At 43.6% G+C, this 19,115-nt stretch overlaps 1 protein-coding gene across 5 annotated transcripts in view; it reads left to right on the top strand.

The window, feature by feature from the left end:
- PRR14 (proline rich 14) overlaps positions 1-19,115 on the top strand; it is a 419,901-nt gene that overhangs the window by 133,542 nt on the left and 267,244 nt on the right. The window lies entirely within an intron of this gene.

Below are 19,115 nucleotides of genomic sequence, written 5' to 3'. Positions count from 1 at the left end.
GCTATTAAAACTTCTGCTGTGAACAGGGGTCCTTTACCGATTGACAATTTAAGCTTAACAGGTTTGGCCTCTGTCTCTGCACCCCCTAACCATTAATGATCACACCCTTCCCTGGCAGCCTCTTAGGGTTTCCATTTATCAAAGTTACTTCCGCACCTGTGTCGAGCAGTGCCATAACATGTTGTGTTCCTTTGTGCCAATAAATGATGAGAGGTACATATGGCCGCCTGTCCCCGGGGCTTACCTCTTGCACTGCTCTGACCCCCGGGGTTTGGCCTGACCTTCATAATAAGGGGTCTGGGACTTCCCAGCCATCGCTGGACAAGTCAGGATATAGAGTTGAGACAGGCACCTTCCTATTTTTCCCTGATTCTGTTTTTTCCTTTTCAGACTCTTCCATGGGTGGTGCTGAGGGCTGTTTCTCATCAACTGTCTCTTTCTCTTTCTGTCTACGCTGCAATGCTTTCCATTTATTAAGCAGATAGGGCGTAGGCTTTCCATCTATCTCCTCTTTCTTCACCCCAGCATTTAGAAAATCTATCCACATTTGTCGTCTGGTCACTTTTATTGTGGATTCTCTTCCCTTATACTTATTGTCCTGTCCCACTGCTCTTGCTGATTTTTGTCTATCAAGCCCTTCTAATTGTGCCATTAATAATACCACATCCTCCACTGGTCTTCCCTGAGCGGGTCCTAGAAGGGCCAACAAGCCACCTTTCATATGCGGAGGGGCATTTCTGATTAACCGTGCCCGGTTCCCTGCTGTTACGGGTTCAACATCAGGTCCTAAAAATTGCTGGGAATATACTGCGTTCTGCATCCCCATTTCTTGTAGTTGTTCATTTGCCTCTGAAATCGTATGCCAAGGACCCCAATTCTCCTCCACATCTATAGCAGTTGGGTACAATTGCTTCACTCCTTCCATCAACCAACCCATTAGAAAGAAAGCTTGTTGCCCCTGTGCACCGCGTAACCGTTGCCCTAACATAGCGTGTGTAGTTACTGATCCCATTTTCAAAAGTTCCGTTGGTGATAAATATGTACCATCTGCTCCAGTGTCCCACAATCTCACCAACCATTTAAACAAGGGCTCTGTAGGCATTTGTCTAAACATACGAGTTATTTCTAACAATTCACTCTGTGTATAATCTCTTACCAAACGTGAATTCTGTATTTGCCCACCATTCACCCCCTTTGATTTATTTTGCACGAGTGGGCGAACCTCCATTACACTTCCCCTTTCACCTTCAATTTCACCTGCACGTCCTTCTCCACTTTCAACTCCACCTAGTTCTGCTACACGTACTTCCACCTCATCCTCCCAATTCCAGTCATCATCATTATCTGAAACTGTTCCATCCCAAGTACAAGGATCCCAGTTTTCTTTGCGTACCAATGCCCTCACTTGCACAGCTGAGGGTATTTTAGGCTTCTGCCTACTCTTCTGTTTTGCTACTCGAACTGCTAATGCGGTGCACCTTGCCTCCATTTGATCACCCCTATTCACTGCACTTTCGATAGTTTCTTTCATAAATAACTGCCTTTCCTGCAAGGCTGCAACCTCATCCCGCAGTTTTCTTATTTCTGCATCTTGTGTTAATGTTTTCCTGTATACCGTACGGAGCGCAGACAGGAAAAGCCATCCCACTTGCCCTGCTGCTTTCAGCTCCAGCTTTGCCCCTTTTAGTTTCACACTCTCAACCGCATCTTCCATTAAAAGGGGAGTCACTTTCTCATCTAATGTCTCCCATAACACCGGCGCTGCCCACCGGTTCAGGAGCCCTGCCACACCAGAGAACGGGTCAGTTGCTAACCACCCGGGAATGGATCTGGCTTCTGCCCCATGCTGCCTTCCGCTCTCTGCCTCACTTTTCTTACGTCCCCAAAAAGGCATTATTGACTTATACCCCACTCCTGGTACCAAATGTTCTATCCAGGTGGTTGGTTCACCTGTTTGGTATAAGTCAATAAGGACGCTCAATGAAGGACCACACGCCAATTATGAATAAATTTAGCTTTACTATAATTTCAGATAAATGCAGGCATTTAGCACATTAACAATAGTGAAATAAGAATGGCAATGAAAAGCACCTATTCATATATATGTACACTACAGATAGTATCTATGTATACGAATGAGCAAAGAGTTCATTGACAGAGTAAGAATAGTAAATAAAAACAATATATATCTATATAAATGTTTATATATAAGTACACTACAAAGAGCATCTATGCATACATCTGAGTAAAGAGTTCATTGACAGATATAAACCTGGAATAACTGTATACCAACATGTGATACACTACGATGTTCAGGGAGCAGAATATTAACAAGTTGAATACTTCAGATAAGCTTTGATTTACTACACACTAAAATGCACATTTCAATTACTGTGGCAGATTTCCACTACGATGTTCAGTAAAGCAGGAAAAATACTATAAATGAGCCGAATTTCTCAGATTATAAACACAGTGCAAATATAATAATCAATCGTAATAATAGAGCAGAGAAACGAAAAGCCTTTCATCCCTGGGTGGAACTTAACTTAGTCACTTAGTCCACGAGTCTAAGAAAAGAGCAAGCAGGGCACTCCAAACAAAAGAGTCCAAAAGTCGGGTGACTTAGTGTGGAAACGTTTAATCCTCAATGATCGGTCGTTGAATCATAGTTCAAAGATGTTTGAGTCCACATATGAGAAAGTGTATAGCAGGTTACAATAACAAACTGACTCCTCAGAATGAACAGGTATAGATGAGCAGCAAAACAGCCAACACGTGTTTCGTCCTCTCTGACTTTTTCAAGGCTCTAGATACACTTTTTAGAGAAGAGTGGCTGATGGTGTTCAGTTAGACATCCACACGATGAAATAATTCTGACAAAAGTAAAAAGATCCAAAGTACTGGAACATGTTCCTTCCAAATCAATACGGGTGTTCCTTATGCGTAGTGACTTCAAATTCCAAAATGCATGCTCCCCAGTATGGGACATGCAGACACACGAAAAAGTCTAAATAGACCCTGTCTGTTTCTAACCGTAGAGTCCGGGAAGTGAGTAACGACGGCGTATGTACTTGCCACTTCAGCGTCTGATAGCGCTGCCGTTTTACCATATGGCGTGCCCAAAAAGGCATTATTGACTTATACCCCACTCCTGGTACCAAATGTTCTATCCAGGTGGTTGGTTCACCTGTTCGGTATAAGTCAATAAGGACGCTCAATGAAGGACCACACGCCAATTATGAATAAATTTAGCTTTACTATAATTTCAGATAAATGCAGGCATTTAGCACATTAACAATAGTGAAATAAGAATGGCAATGAAAAGCACCTATTCATATATATGTACACTACAGATATTATCTATGTATACGAATGAGCAAAGAGTTCATTGACAGAGTAAGAATAGTAAATAAAAACAATATATATCTATATAAATGTTTATATATAAGTACACTACAAAGAGCATCTATGCATACATCTGAGTAAAGAGTTCATTGACCGATATAAACATGGAATAACTGTATACCAACATGTGATACACTACGATGTTCAGGGAGCAGAATATTAACGAGTTGAATACTTCAGATAAGCTTTGATTTACTACACACTAAAATGCACATTTCAATTACTGTGGCAGATTTCCACTACGATGTTCAGTAAAGCAGGAAAAAAACTATAAATGAGCTGAATTTCTCAGATTATAAACACAGTGCAAATATAATAATCAATCATAATAATAGAGCAGAGAAACGAAAAGCCTTTCATCCCTGGGTGGAACTTAACTTGGTCACTTAGTCCACGAGTGCTGGGAAGCCCTCTACCGCCCGCTTGGACTTCTCTCCCCCTCGAGCGTCACGGTCTTGGAACAGCAAAATAGGGAGGCAGCGCTGGGTCTGAAGATGACAGTTTCATAACTCCATCTGCGAGCTTCAAAATTCCCTCACCCGCCTTTCAGTGTTTAAATAACCTGAAGCTTGAATTCTACCCCCTTCCAGTATTTTCTAGCTATGTTATCAGTACATGTCTCTTGGCTGCCTTGCCATTCCCTGGCCATTGTTTTCATTCCATCTTTTACTGTGGTCTCGTTCTCAAGGTTGAGACTGACTCTCCTTTACAGCCTGTTTCTCACACATGCAGCTGCGAATAAGTTTATCTACGGAATGTCAAAAGAAAACAAGCTTGAAAGCGAACATCGTGAATTTCTTTCACGTTGTTCTGGCTGCGGCAGGCATCACGCTCATCTACACTGTTCAAGCTAATTAGCCCTTCGCGTTACAATGTCTTCCGCATCTTTCCCTACTGCTACACTGATCACCCCCCCCCCCCAATGCAGATGCGAGCGCTATCGTTGGGGAGTCACTGGTAGCTGATCATTAAGTGCCAGCAACAGGATTGAGGGCGGGGGGGAAGAGCTGTATTGAGTGGCTGAAAAGGGGCAGAGCGGAATGATAACTACAATGCTGTTGGAATGGCTATGTACTTGAAAGGGAAATGTAAGAAAGGTCGCTTCCTGTGTATACCACCATAGGATGAGTTTGTATAATGTCATATATGTTGTGGGTTTTTGTATGTTTCTAAACAACTAATAAATAACATTTTATAAATAATCATTTGGGGCACTTAAAAGGCTATTTTAATGGGGGGGGGGACTGCAGAGCATTTAAAAAGAGCAGCAGGAGATAGTAACATTAGAGAGAGCGATTGCCAACACAGAGATGGTGATAAAATGGAAGAATCCCTGTTAGATAATCAGTCTACATCCAGATTAAGAATGGTAGAGAAGGCGAGGCAACAGTGGGAAGTTAACAGGTTTAGGAGTTTAGAGTATAGAGAGATGTGTGGCAAGCTGCTGGCATGGAAGAGTAGATTAGACAGGGATAGGAATTACAATAAGGAGATAGTTTAAGAGAAAATAAATCTGCATCTGGAGGATAAATGGTACAGAAGTGTGTGTGTGTGTGTGTGTGTGTGTGTGTGTGTGTGTGTGTGTGTTCGTGTGTGTTCGATGGCATGTGTAGCTGCAGATACACATACTGTGCACATCCCGCCATCAAGTGTTGGGCTCGGAGTGTTACAAGTTGTTTTTCTTCGAAGAAGTCTTTTCGAGTCACGAGATAGAGGGACTCCTCCCATTTCTGCTCCATTGCGCATGGGCTTCGACTCCATCTTAGATTTTTTTTTTCTGCCATCGGGTTCGGACGTGTTCCTTTTCGCTCCGGGTTTCCGGTCGGAAAGTTAGTTAGAATCTCAGAAAAATCGTCGGTATTGTTTGCGTTCAGTATCGGGTTAGTTATAATAGATCGACACCGACTTTTGAAGAGCTCCGGTGGCCCTTTGGGGTTTTTTCGATCCCCCGTTCGAGCCTGGTCGGCCCGGCCACGTGTCTCTTCAAGGCTGATGGAACGGACCCCATTCCGCTTCTGCCCAAAATGCCATAACAAGTATCCATATACAGATCAGCATCTGGTCTGTAACTTGTGTTTGTCGCCAGAACACAAGGAAGATACTTGTGAAGCCTGTCGAGCGTTTCGGTCCAGGAAGACACTAAGAGACCGAAGAGCAAGAAAACTGCAGATGGTGTCGGCGCCGACAGGACTAGGGCGTTTCGAGGAGGAAGAAGAAACCTTCTCCATCCAGGGATCAGACTCGGACGAGCTCGATCCCGAAGAAACGCCGAAAACCGTGAGTAAGACGTCGAAACATAAAACTCACGAGAGGAGCACAAAAGCCCAGGGGACGCCACCGCCAACAGGCCATGGCTTAACCCGAAAAATAGGTGACCGAACATCGGCACCGAAAAAGGGCACGTTGGTGTCGGAGTCATCCGACTCCGGTTGAGATACCGCCACACAGCAATCTCGGGCTCGAGATAGCGGCTCCGAGCAAGTTCGGCACCGAGACAGCGGCACCGAAATAAGTCGGCACCGAGAGACAACGACGCCGAAAATAAAAAAGGTTTCGTCGGAACCGAAAAAAGTAGCCGAAAAGGTTTCGATACAGATACATCCGGCCTCGGAACCGAAATCAAGTTCCTACACAGAGGAACAAGGACTGTCCTCACAAATGAAAATGCATAGGTTTGGACAGGAATTGGAGACAGTGGAGACAGACTACACCCAAAGAAGGCTCCACATCCAAAAAGAAACAGGGAAGATCAGCACTCTCCCTCCTATTAGGATGAAACGCAAACTTGCCTTCCACGAGAAAGACCAGCAGCCACAGGCAAAGGTGGCTAAACAAGTTAGCCCGCCACCGTCTCCACAACGCTCGCCGCAACCATCACCGGTAGCAACTCCACCTATGATGCAATGCCCGACTCATACAGGGATGAGTCAAGATGACCCTGACGCGTGGGATCTTTATGATGCGCCAGTGTCAGATAATAGTCCTGACTGTTATCCAGCTAGACCGTCGCCACCAGAAGATAGTACAGCCTACGCACAGGTGGTGTCGAGAGCAGCGGCATTTCATAATGTCAGCCTGCATGCAGAGCCCATTGAAGACGACTTTCTATTTAATACACTGTCGTCCACACACAGCCAGTACCAGAGTCTCCCCATGCTACCTGGAATGCTAAAACACTCCAAACACGTGTTTGAGGAGCCTGTAAAAGGAAGGGCCATTACTCCAAGAGTGGAGAAAAAATATAAACCGCCACCAAAAGCCCCCGTGTACATCACACAACAGCTAACACCGGACTCAGTTGTAGTAGGGGCAGCTCGCAAGAGAGTGAACTCACATACTTCAGGAGATGCACCACCTCCAGATAAAGAAAGTCGAAAATTCAACGCAGCAGGGAAAAGGGTGGCGGCACAGGCAGCAAACCAGTGGCGTACTGCAAACTCACAGGCTTTGTTGGCCAGATACGATAGGGCTCATTGGGACGAAATGCAACACTTTATAGAACATTTGCCCAAGGAGTTCCAGAAGAGAGCACAGCAAGTAGTAGAAGGACAGAGTATCTCCAATAATCAGATACGGTCAGCAATGGATGCAGCAGACACAGCTGCTAGAACTGTCAACACAGCAGTGACAATAAAGAGACATGCATGGCTGCGTACATCATGATTTAAACCAGAAATACAGCAAGCTGTACTGAATATGCCATTTAACGGACAGCAGTTGTTTGGGCCGGAGGTGGACATTGCTATCGAAAAACTTAAGAAAGACACTGATACGGCCAAAGCCATGGGCGCACTCTACTCCTCACAGAGCAGAGGCACATTTCGGAAAACACAGTTTCGAGGGGGGTTTCGAGGGCAAAGCACAGAACCCACAACCTCACCAACAAGGCCCACTTACCAGAGCCAATATCTACGAGGAAGTTTTCGGGGACAATATAGAGGGGGGACAGTTCCAAAAAGGTAGAGGAAAGTTCCAAAGTCCAAAAACTCCACAAAACAAACAGTGACTTACACGTCACAAATCCCCAACACGTAACACCTGTGGGGGGGAGACTAACCAAGTTCTACAAACAATGGGAAGAAATAACAACAGATACTTGGGTATTAGCAATTATCCAGCATGGTTATTGCATAGAATTTCTCAATTTCCCTCCAAATGTCCCACCGAAAACACACAATATGTCAAAACAACACATAGACCTTCTTCAACTGGAAGTACAAGCATTGTTACAAAAAGAAGCAATAGAATTAGTACCAGTTCATCAGAAAGGAACAGGAGTTTACTCCCTGTACTTTCTCATACCCAAAAAGGACAAAACTCTAAGACCTATATTAGATCTCAGAACGTTAAACACCTACATCAAATCAGATCACTTTCACATGGTGACATTACAGGACGTAATCCCATTGCTCAAACAGCAAGACTACATGACAACACCAGACCTAAAGGATGCATACTTCCATATACCGATACATCCTTCACACAGAAAGTACCTAAGGTTTGTATTCCAAGGGGTACATTACCAATTTAAGGTGTTGCCATTTGGGATAACAACTGCGCCAAGAGTTTTTACAAAATGCCTGGCAGTGGTAGCTGCGCATATCAGAAGACAGCAAATACACGTGTTCCCATACCTAGACGATTGGCTAATCAAAACCAACACGCAAAAAAGGTGTTCACAACACAAAGTATGTTATCGACACACTCCACAAACTAGGGTTTTCAATCAACTACACAAAGTCGCACATTCAGCCGTGCCAAACACAGCAATACTTAGGGGCGACAATCGACACAACAAAAAGGGGTTGCCACTCCAAGTCCACAAAGAATACAAGCCTTTCACAAGGTAATACAGGTCATGTATCCAGAACAAAAAATACAGGTCAAGATGGTAATGAAACTACTAGGCATGATGTCCTCATGCATAGCCATTGTCCCAAACGCCAGATTGCACATGCAGCCCTTACAACAGTGCCTAGCATCACAATGGTCACAGGCACAGGGTCAACTTCTAGATCTAGTGTTGATAGACCGCCAAACATACACCTCGCTTCTATGGTGGAGCAACAAAAATGTAAACCAAGGGCGGCCTTTCCAAGACCCAGTGCCTCAATACGTAATAACTACTGATGCCTCCATGATAGGATGGGGAGCTCATCTCAATCAACACAGCATCCAGGGACAATGGGACACTCAGCAAAGACAACTTCACATAAATCATTTAGAACTACTGGCAGTATTTCTAGCGCTAAAAGCATTTCAACCCATAATAAGACAAAAACACATCCTTGTCAAAACAGACAACATGACAACGATGTATTATCTAAACAAACAAGGAGGAACACACTCAACTCAGTTGTGTCTTCTAGCACAGAAAATATGGTATTGGGCGATTCACAACCACATTCGCCTAATAGCACAGTTTATTCCAGGGATTCAGAATCAGTTAGCAGACAATCTTTCTCGGGATCATCAACAGATCCACGAATGGGAGATTCACCCCGAAATACTAAACACTTACTTCAAAAGATGGGGAACACCACAAATAGACCTATTTGCAACAAAAGAAAACGCAAAATGCCAAAACTTTGCATCCAGATACCCACAAAATCAGTCTCAAGGCAATGCGTTATGGATGAGTTGGTCAGGGATATTTGCATACGCTTTTCCCCCTCTCCCACTCCTTCCATATCTAGTAAACAAATTGAGTCAAAACAAACTCAAACTCATACTAATAGCACCAACATGGGAAAGACAACCTTGGTACACAACACTACTAGACCTCTCAGTAGTGCCTCATGTCAAACTACCAAACAAACCAGATCTGTTAATTCAACACAAACAACAGATCAGACACCCAAATCCAGCATCGCTGAATCTAGCAATTTGGCTCCTGAAATCTTAGAATTCGGACACTTAGACCTTACACAGGAATGTATGGAGGTCATAAAACAAGCTAGGAAACCAACCACTAGACATTGCTATGCAAATAAGTGGAAAAGATTTGTTTATTATTGCCACAATAATCCAATCCAGCCATTACACGCATCTGCTAAAGACATTGTAAGCCACTTACTACATTTGCAAAAGTCAAAGCTAGCTTTTTCATCCATTAAAATACATCTTACCGCAATTTCAGCTTATCTGCAAATTACGCACTCAACTTCAATATTTAGGATACCAGTCATTAAAGCATTTATGGAAGGCCTAAAGAGAATTATACCACCAAGAACACCACCAGTTCCTTTGTGGAACCTCAACATTGTCTTAACTCGCCTCATGGGTCCACCCTTCGAACCTATGCACTCATGTGAAATGCAATACTTAACATGGAAGGTTGCGTTCCTAATTGCTATTGCATCTCTAAGAAGAGTAAGTCAGATACAAGCATTTACCATACAAGAACCATTTATTCAGATACACAGGCATAAAGTAGTCTTACGAACAAATCCTAAATTCTTACCAAAAGTCATATCACCGTTACACTTGAACCAAACAGTAGAACTACCAGTGTTCTTTCCACAACCAGATTCTGTAGCTGAAAGAGCGCTACATACATTAGACATCAAAAGAGCGTTAATGTACTACATTGACAGAACAAAACTAATTCGAAAAACAAAACAATTATTTATTGCTTTCCAAAAACCTCATACAGGAAATCCAATTTCTAAACAAGGCATTGCTAGATGGATAGTTAAGTGCATTCAAACCTGTTATCTTAAAGCAAAAAGAGAACTGCATATTACACCAAGGGCACACTCAACTAGAAAGAAAGGTGCTACCATGTATATATATGTTCGATGGCATGTGTAGCTGCAGATACACATGCTGTGCACATCCCGCCATCTAGTGTTGGGCTCGGAGTGTTACAAGTTGTTTTTCTTCAAAGAAGTCTTTTCGAGTCACGAGATCGAGGGACTCCTCCCCTTTCGGCTCCATTGCGCATGGGCGTTGACTCCATCTTAGATTGTTTTCTTTCCGCCATCGGGTTCGGACGTGTTCCTCTTCGCTCCGTGTTTCGGTTCGGAAAGTTAGTTAAATCTCTGAAAACTCAACGGTATTGTTTGCGTACGGTATCGGGTTAGTTATAGCAGATCGACACCGAATTAAAGAAGAGCTCCGGTGGCCTGACCGCGTGCGTCTTCAAGGCTCATGGAACGGACCCCATTCTGCTTCTGCCCCGAATGCCACAATAAGTATCCTTACACAGACCAGCATTTGGTCTGTAATTTGTGTTTGTCACCCGAACACAAAGAGGATACCTGCGAGGCCTGTCGGGCATTTCGGTCGAAAAAGACGCTACGGGACCGGAGAGCTCGAAGGCTTCAAATGGCGTCGATGCCGTCAGGACACCACGACGTCGAAGAAGAGGAGACTTTCTTCATTCCAGATTCGGACTCGGATGAGGCCGAAAGTGAGCAGCCGGCAAAAACCGTGAGTAAAACTGCCCCGGCCAAAACTCACACCAAAATAATGAAAGCCCAGGGGACGCCACCGCCGGCAGGCCATGGCTTAACCCGTAAACATGGTGACCAACCATTGGCACCGAAAAAGGGCACACACATGTTGAAGACATCCGAGTCCGGTCGAGATACCGGCACAGACCATACTCGGCACTGAGATTCTGGCTCCGACCAAACTCGACACCGAGATTCTGGCTCCGACCAAACTCGACACCGAGATTCTGGCTCCGACCAAACTCGACACCGAGATACCGGCTCCGACCAAAGTCGGCACCGAGATACCGGCTCCGACCAAAGTCGGCACCGAGAGATCGGCACCCCGAAACCGAAAAAGGTGGCTTCGGAGCTGAAAAAAACTGCGGAAAAAGTTTCGGTGCCGAAACACCCAGCATCAGAGCCGAAACAGAGCTCCTATTCCGAAGAACAAGGCCTTTCATCTCAACTACAAGGCCATCAATTTGGACAAGAATTAGGGCTGGGAGAACCAGACTATACACAAAGAAGGCTCCATATTCAAAAAGACACAGGGAAAATAAGAACTCTTCCCCCAATTAAAATGAAAAGGAAACTTGCTTTCCAAGAAACAGATAAACAGCCAAAAGCAAAAGTGGCTAAAGAAAAAACTCCACCACGTTTTTCGCCCCAACCATCGCCACAGCACTCACCGCAACTGTCACCAATTGCAACACCCCCAATGATGCAATCTCCAACGCACACAGGGATGAGCCAGGATGACCCAGATGCATGGGATCTATACGATGCACCAGTATCTGACAATAGTCCGGATTGCTACCCGGCAAGACTGTCACCACCAATAGACAGTACTGCTTACATGCAGGTGAAGTCCAGAGCAGCTACTTTTCACAATGTAGCACTGCATGCTGAACCTATTGAGGATGACTTTTTATTCAATACTTTGTCATCAACACACAGCCAGTACCAGAGTCTGCCGATGTTACCAGGGATGTTAAAACATGCAAAACAAGTGTTTCAAGACCCCGTCAAATGCAGAGCCATTACACCTAGGGTGGAAAAGAAGTACAAGCCACCCCCTACGGACCCTGTGTACATCACACAACAACTAACACCTGACTCAGTGGTAGTAGGCTCAGCCCGCAAAAGGGCAAACTCACAGGCTTCTGGGGATGCACCACCACCCGACAAAGAAAGTCGAAAGTTTGATGCAGCGGGGAAAAGGGTTGCAGCACAGGCAGCCAATCAATGGCGCATTGCCAATTCACAGGCTTTATTGGCAAGATATGACAGGGCTCATTGGGATGAAATGCAGCATTTTATTGAACATCTTCCCAAGGAGTTTCAAAAGCGTGCACAGCAAGTGGTGGAGGAGGGCCAAAGTATCTGCAACAACCAGATACGATCGGCTATGGACGCAGCGGACACAGCCGCCAGAACTGTAAATACAGCGGTCACTATTCGAAGACATGCATGGCTACGCACCTCCAGATTTAAGCCAGAGATCCAGCAGGCTGTGCTTAATATGCCCTTTAATGGACAACAGTTGTTTGGGCCGGAGGTGGATACAGCTATAGAGAAGCTAAAGAAGGACACTGACACGGCCAGAGGCACCTTTAGGAAGCCACACTTTAGAGGGGGGTTTCGAGCCCAAAGCACAGAACCCTCAACCTCACAGGCCAGACCCACATACCAGGGCCAGTATCAAAGAGGAGGCTTTCGGGGACAATATAGAGGTGGACAGTTCCCTAAAACCAGAGGGAAATTCCAAAGCCCAAAGACCCCACAAACTAAACAGTGACTTCAATGTTACAAATCCCCAACACATAACACCAGTGGGGGGGGAGACTCACAGATTATTACAAAAATTGGGAAGAAATAACTACGGACTCGTGGGTCCTAGCCATTATCCAACATGGTTATTGCATAGAATTCCTACAATTGCCACCAAATGTGCCTCCAAGAACACACAACATGTCCAAACAGCACTTGGATATATTACAACTAGAAGTACAAGCATTGTTACAAAAAGAGGCAATAGAACTGGTACCCAACCATCAGAAAGGAACAAGTGTTTATTCCCTGTATTTTCTAATACCAAAAAAGGACAAAACTCTAAGACCCATCTTAGATTTCAGAACACTAAATCTTTACATCAAATCAGATCACTTTCACATGGAAACACTTCAAGACGTGATTCCCTTGCTCAAACAACAAGACTACATGTCAACATTAGACCTCAAGGACGCTTACTTCCATATACCCATACATCCTTCACACAGGAAATACTTAAGGTTTGTAATCCAAGGAGTACATTACCAATTCAAAGTGTTACCATTTGGGATAACAACAGCACCAAGGGTATTTACAAAATGCCTTGCAGTAGTAGCTGCACATATCAGAAGACAGCACATACACGTATTCCCATATCTAGACGATTGGTTAATAAAAACCAACACTCAGAAACAGTGTCTTCAACACACAAAATACGTCATAGAAACCCTTCACAAACTAGGGTTCTCAAACTACCTAAAATCACGCTTACAACCGTGTCAAATACAACAATACTTAGGAGCAACAATCAACACAAACAAAGGGATTGCCACTCCAAGTCCACAAAGGGTACAAGCATTCCAAAACTTAATACAAAGCATGCACCCATACCAATAATATCAGGTAAAATTAGTGATGAAACTTCTAGGCATGATGTCTTCATGCATAGCCATTGTCCCAAACGCAAGATTACACATGCGGCCCTTACAGCAGTGCCTAGCAAGACAATGGACACAAGCACAGGGTCAACTTCAAGATCTAGTGTTGATAGACCGCGAAACACACACCTCGCTTCAATGGTGGAATCCTATAAATTTAAATCAAGGGCGGCCTTTCCAAGACCCAGTGCCTCAATACGTAATCACAATAGATGCTTCCATGGTAGGGTGGGGAGCACACCTCAACCAACACAGCATCCAGGGACAATGGGACACTCAGCAAAAACAACTTCATATAAATCAACTAGAACTACTAGCAGTGTTTCTAGCATTGAAAGCATTTCAACCACTAATAGCCCACAAACACATTCTTGTCAAAACAGACAGCATGACAACAATGTATTACATAAACAAACAGGGAGGGACACACTCATCACAGCTGTGTCTCTTAGCACAAAAGATTTGGCAGTGGGCAATTCACAATCACATTCGCCTAATAGCGCAGTACATACCAGGAATTCAAAACCAGTTAGCCGACAATCTCAGTCGAGATCACCAACAGATCCACGAATGGGAAATTCATCCCCAGATACTACAATCCTACTTCCAAAACTGGGGAACACCGCAAATAGACCTATTCGCAACAAAAGAAAACGCAAAATGCCAAACCTTCGCATCCAGGTACCCACACCCTCACTCCAAGGGCAATGCGTTATGGATGAGTTGGTCAGGTATATTTGCTTACGCTTTTCCCCCTCTCCCACTCCTTCCGTATCTAGTAAACAAATTGAGTCAAAACAAACTCATACTAATACTAGTAGCACCAACTTGGGCACGCCAACCATGGTACACAACACTACTAGACCTGTCAGTAGTGCCTCATATCAAGCTACCAAACAGACCAGATCTGTTAACTCAACACAAACAACAGATCAGACACCCGAAACCAGCATCGCTCAATCTAGCAATCTGGCTCCTGAAGTCTTAGAATTTGGACATCTAAACCTTACACAAGAATGCATGGAGGTCATCAAACAGGCTAGAAAACCTACTACAAGACATTGCTACGCAAATAAATGGAAACAATTTGTTTATTACTGTCATAATAATCAAATTCAACCATTACACGCGTCCACAGAAAACATTGTAAGCTACTTACTACACTTACAAAAGTCTAAGTTAGCTTTTTCATCCATTAAAATACATCTCACAGCAATTTCTGCCTATCTACAAATTACACATTCTACATCACTATTTAGAATCCCAGTCATAAAAGCGTTTATGGAGGGTCTAAAAAGATTCATTCCCCCAAGAACACCACCAGTTCCTTCGTGGAACCTCAATATTGTATTAACATGACTCATGGTTCCACCATTTGAACCCATGCACTCTTGTGAGATGCAATACTTAACATGGAAAGTAGCATTCCTAATAGCTATCACATCTCTTAGAAGAGTAAGTGAAATACAAGCCTTTACCATACAGGAACCCTTTATACAAATACACAAACAAAGTGGTTCTACGCACAAATCCCAAATTTTTACCATAAGTTATATCACCGTTCCACTTAAATCAAACAGTGGAACTCCTAGTATTTTTTCCAGAACCAGACTCTGTAGCTGAAAGAGCATTACATACATTAGACATAAAAAGAGCACTAATGTATTACATTGATAGAACCAAACAATTTCGCAAAACAAAACAATTGTTTGTAGCTTTTCAAAAACCTCATGCAGGAAATCCAATATCCAGACAAGGCATTGCCAGATGGATAGTTAAGTGTATTCAAACCTGTTATGTTAAAGCAAAAAGAGAACTGCCTATTACACCAAAGGCACACTCCACTAGAAAGAAAGGCGCCACCATGGCCTTTCTAGGAAATATACCAATGACAGAAATCTGTAAGGCAGCCACATGGTCTACGCCTCATACATTCACTAAACATTACTGTGTGGATGTGTTAACAATACAACAAGCCACAGTAGGACAGGCAGTATTACGAACATTATTTCAAACAACTTCAACTCCTACAGGCTAAACCACCGCTTTTGGGGAGATAACTGCTTACTAGTCTATGCACAGCATGTGTATCTCCAGCTACACATGCCATCGAACGGAAAATGTCACATACCCAGTGTACATCTGTTCGTGGCATGAGACGCTGCAGATTCACATGCGCCCTCCCACCTCCCCGGGAACCTGTAGCAGTTATAAGTTGATAAAAATAAACTTGTACATTTGTAAATTTGTAAATATATATAACACTTTTAGACACATTATGTACATACATACTCCATTGCATGGGCACTATTACTATATACACAACTCCTACCTCACCCTCTGCGGGGAAAACAATCTAAGATGGAGTCGACGCCCATGCGCAATGGAGCCGAAAGGGGAGGAGTCCCTCGATCTCGTGACTCGAAAAGACTTCTTCGAAGAAAAACAACTTGTAACACTCCGAGCCCAACACTAGATGGCGGGATATGCACAGCATGTGAATCTGCAGCGTCTCATGCCACGAACAGATGTACACTGGGTAAGTGACATTTTCCATCTTCTCAATTTTGCCTACACAGCCTTGGTATCCTGTGTCTTGAAGGAGCAACCCCAAGTTTGACCAAACCTTTTAAGCCCGCCAGTTCTCATGGCATACTTCCACTCCTGCTTTCTCACCAGAGCCATTTTGTTTTGCCATTTTTCCACAGCTGGAATCTGCGTTGAGTACCAATTTTTCAATAAAAGAGATCGAGCAACCGCTGTGGCAATAAAAACAGTTTTTACCCTTCTAGGAGAAAGTTGTACCTCTGTGTCATACCCCAAGATCAGAAGCCAGATGCCAGGGACTATTTTGATCTGTAACATCATATTAAAAAACCTGACTGTCTTCCCCCAAAATTCTTGGACAAGTTGACAGGTGCCTATCTCGTGTGTCCAGTTTACTGTACCATCCGTTTGACAACGGAAACAGCGAGCTGGATGGCCGGGGTTAATCCGCGACCGATCTTGCAGTTGCGGTTGAGTAACCATTTGGTAAAATATAGCATTTGGTGCCAGTTAGCTCATTTTAGTGCCTCAAAATGTAATCGCTTCACTATCTCCCAGCTGTTTTTGGATAGTATCAAACTTTCGTCCTTCTCCCATTTCCTAGCAGCATTAACCCAGAGATTGGAGCTTTTGCAATCCCGAGTAGACTTTCCCATTCCCTATGCATCTGTTCACCCCGGGACCTATCAGTTTTCTCACTATCTCCTGGGTATCAAGAATCTGATCTATGATCTATGTCTAAATCCCCAAAATTATGGAGCAGGTGCCTATAAGACCCCAGCAGCAAAAAATTGTTCCACACTGCCGCCTCTATGTTTAAACGTGTTGCCCATCTATTACCAACTCTGAAGTCTCCAATTTTCCTAAAACCTGCGTTGTCCCACTTCCTGACTGTCTCTGGATTAAGCTTGGCCCCGAACCTCATTACAAACTGAGAGAGCGGGATAACATAGTTCACAAAAGGGATTGTGTATCTTTGATGACTTTGATCCTTATCTATCCGACAGTGCCAGTTTAGCCAGATCCAATGCTTTCTTGTTGCTCTCCATGGGGGTCTGAATAAAAGAATTATCCAACCTACACTGAACTGTGTCTTCCATCACCCTATTTTGTAGTTTAAGATGTTGCATGTCTTCTGCCTCTTTTGTAATTATAATACCTCTGACATAGGCTTTAAAAGAGTCCCAGACCATACTAAGAGTAGCAGAGTCTCTATTTCTATTCAGATAGTCCTTAATTTCGACTCTGTAAACCTGTACCCAGCCTTCCTCGTGGAGCAGCTGCTGATTAAAAATCCACCTTTTAGATTATAGCAAACCCTGGTCTAAGGATAATAGTGTATGCAGGATAAGGATTGCATGCTCCGAAAGGTTGGAATGCAGCACTCGCTGATTCTGAAAGTGAAGCGTTTTGGACACCAGAAAGAAATCAATGCGGGACGCGCTTTTAAAACGTCCAGAAAAATATGTGTATTCTCGTTTGTTTAGCGCTGATAATCTCCAAGGGTCACCTAGCGCCATTATTCTTTCACAGTCCTTAAACACCTTCACCACTCTAGGTTTGTGTTGCTTCTTCCCTTTCACTGAGGAGTCAATATACGGGTCTTGGAGAAAGTTGAAATCCCCACCAATAATAATTTTACATGTAAGGTGTAGAAGGGATTGGAAGAGGTCCTCATACAGCCCGGAATCATCTACTAGAGGGGCATACAGGCTCACAAAAGTAAGCTTCTCTGTTAATATTTTGCAGCTCAACCAACGCCATCGCCCATTTTCATCACTCTCAAAATCGAGGACTTAAGCCCCCAGTCTTTTAGCTAGAAATACCGCTGTGCCTCTGTGAGCAGCTTGGGCCGCACCAACCCCCTTATAGTCAACCCAGTTTTTAAACATGACGAAGCGCCCTATGATTAGAAATATTAACAGTAATTAAGAAACAAAAAAAGAAAGGCGGGAGGACCAGACGGGATCCCTAATGAACTGTATATTTTATTAGGAGAAAAAATGATCCTGTATGGCTAGAGTTATTTCATTCCATTTAGTTTTGGATGATCACTTTTAAAGCCTTCTTGGAATGAAGCAATTATCTCTTTGATCTTGAAACCCGTTCAAAATCTAATCGAGTTTCACATTAACCTATATCACTGCTAAATTGCGCTCATTAGCTTTTTTCAAGCACTTAAGTTAATCACCTAAACAAAGTAATTGGTAAGGTAATACATGAAGATCAAAAGAGCATTTGTGGGGTCAAGTTGTGGAAGAAGGCAAGGCTTAGTTGTGGGATCATTGAAGAGAGTTGACGAATGGAAGCCATTTCTAGCTTTAAATATTAGCAGCTGAGTATGTGGCAAAAATGCTGGACTGGATAGGATATTAGACAAGTACTGTGGAGGTTGAATTACCAAATGGCCAGCCAGGGAAAAAGGAACTTTTACTCTGATTCCAGCATCTACTAAGGGCAGTGGAGGAGAATGAGACCACTGTATTGTATGTGGGAAGGGTACTTTGCTGTGGTGGAGTTGAAGAAATTATTGCAAGTATCCTTGAATATGCTTTATCCAACAGTTAAACCTGTCACACTTCGAGGGAACCATTTTGCATCCTTTACAGAGTTTATTGGACCCCACAGAATCTGTCCAAGTTCAGCAACAATGAAGAAATCAGATGTAAGAGATATGACCACCTGGAAGAAGACTGTGTACACATGTTTTCCCCAAGGCTTTGGCTCTTTTGGCAAAGACTCAGGAAGATTATATCTGTTACCCTGTGTAGTGCTTAATTTGAGCTGGTGGTTACCGGTGGGGGGGGACACCAGCACTTATTTTTGTGGACTGGCACTTGTTTGTCCACATCAGACATATCCCGAGGTCAATAAAGGGAAAAATGCAAAACGACAAAACAGGGGAAAAGAAATACAGAAAATCTGTCGCCAAGAGAGAAAACAGACACTTGTAAGAGTGGGATAACGGGGCAGGGAGTGCCTGGGAGCTAAGTAAGGAAGGCTGAGGTGGATTGGG

Source organism: Pleurodeles waltl, chromosome 7 (genome assembly GCF_031143425.1).
Source record: "Pleurodeles waltl isolate 20211129_DDA chromosome 7, aPleWal1.hap1.20221129, whole genome shotgun sequence".
Classification (NCBI taxonomy): domain Eukaryota; kingdom Metazoa; phylum Chordata; class Amphibia; order Caudata; family Salamandridae; genus Pleurodeles; species Pleurodeles waltl.
This window is presented reverse-complemented; position numbering and strand designations above follow the sequence as displayed.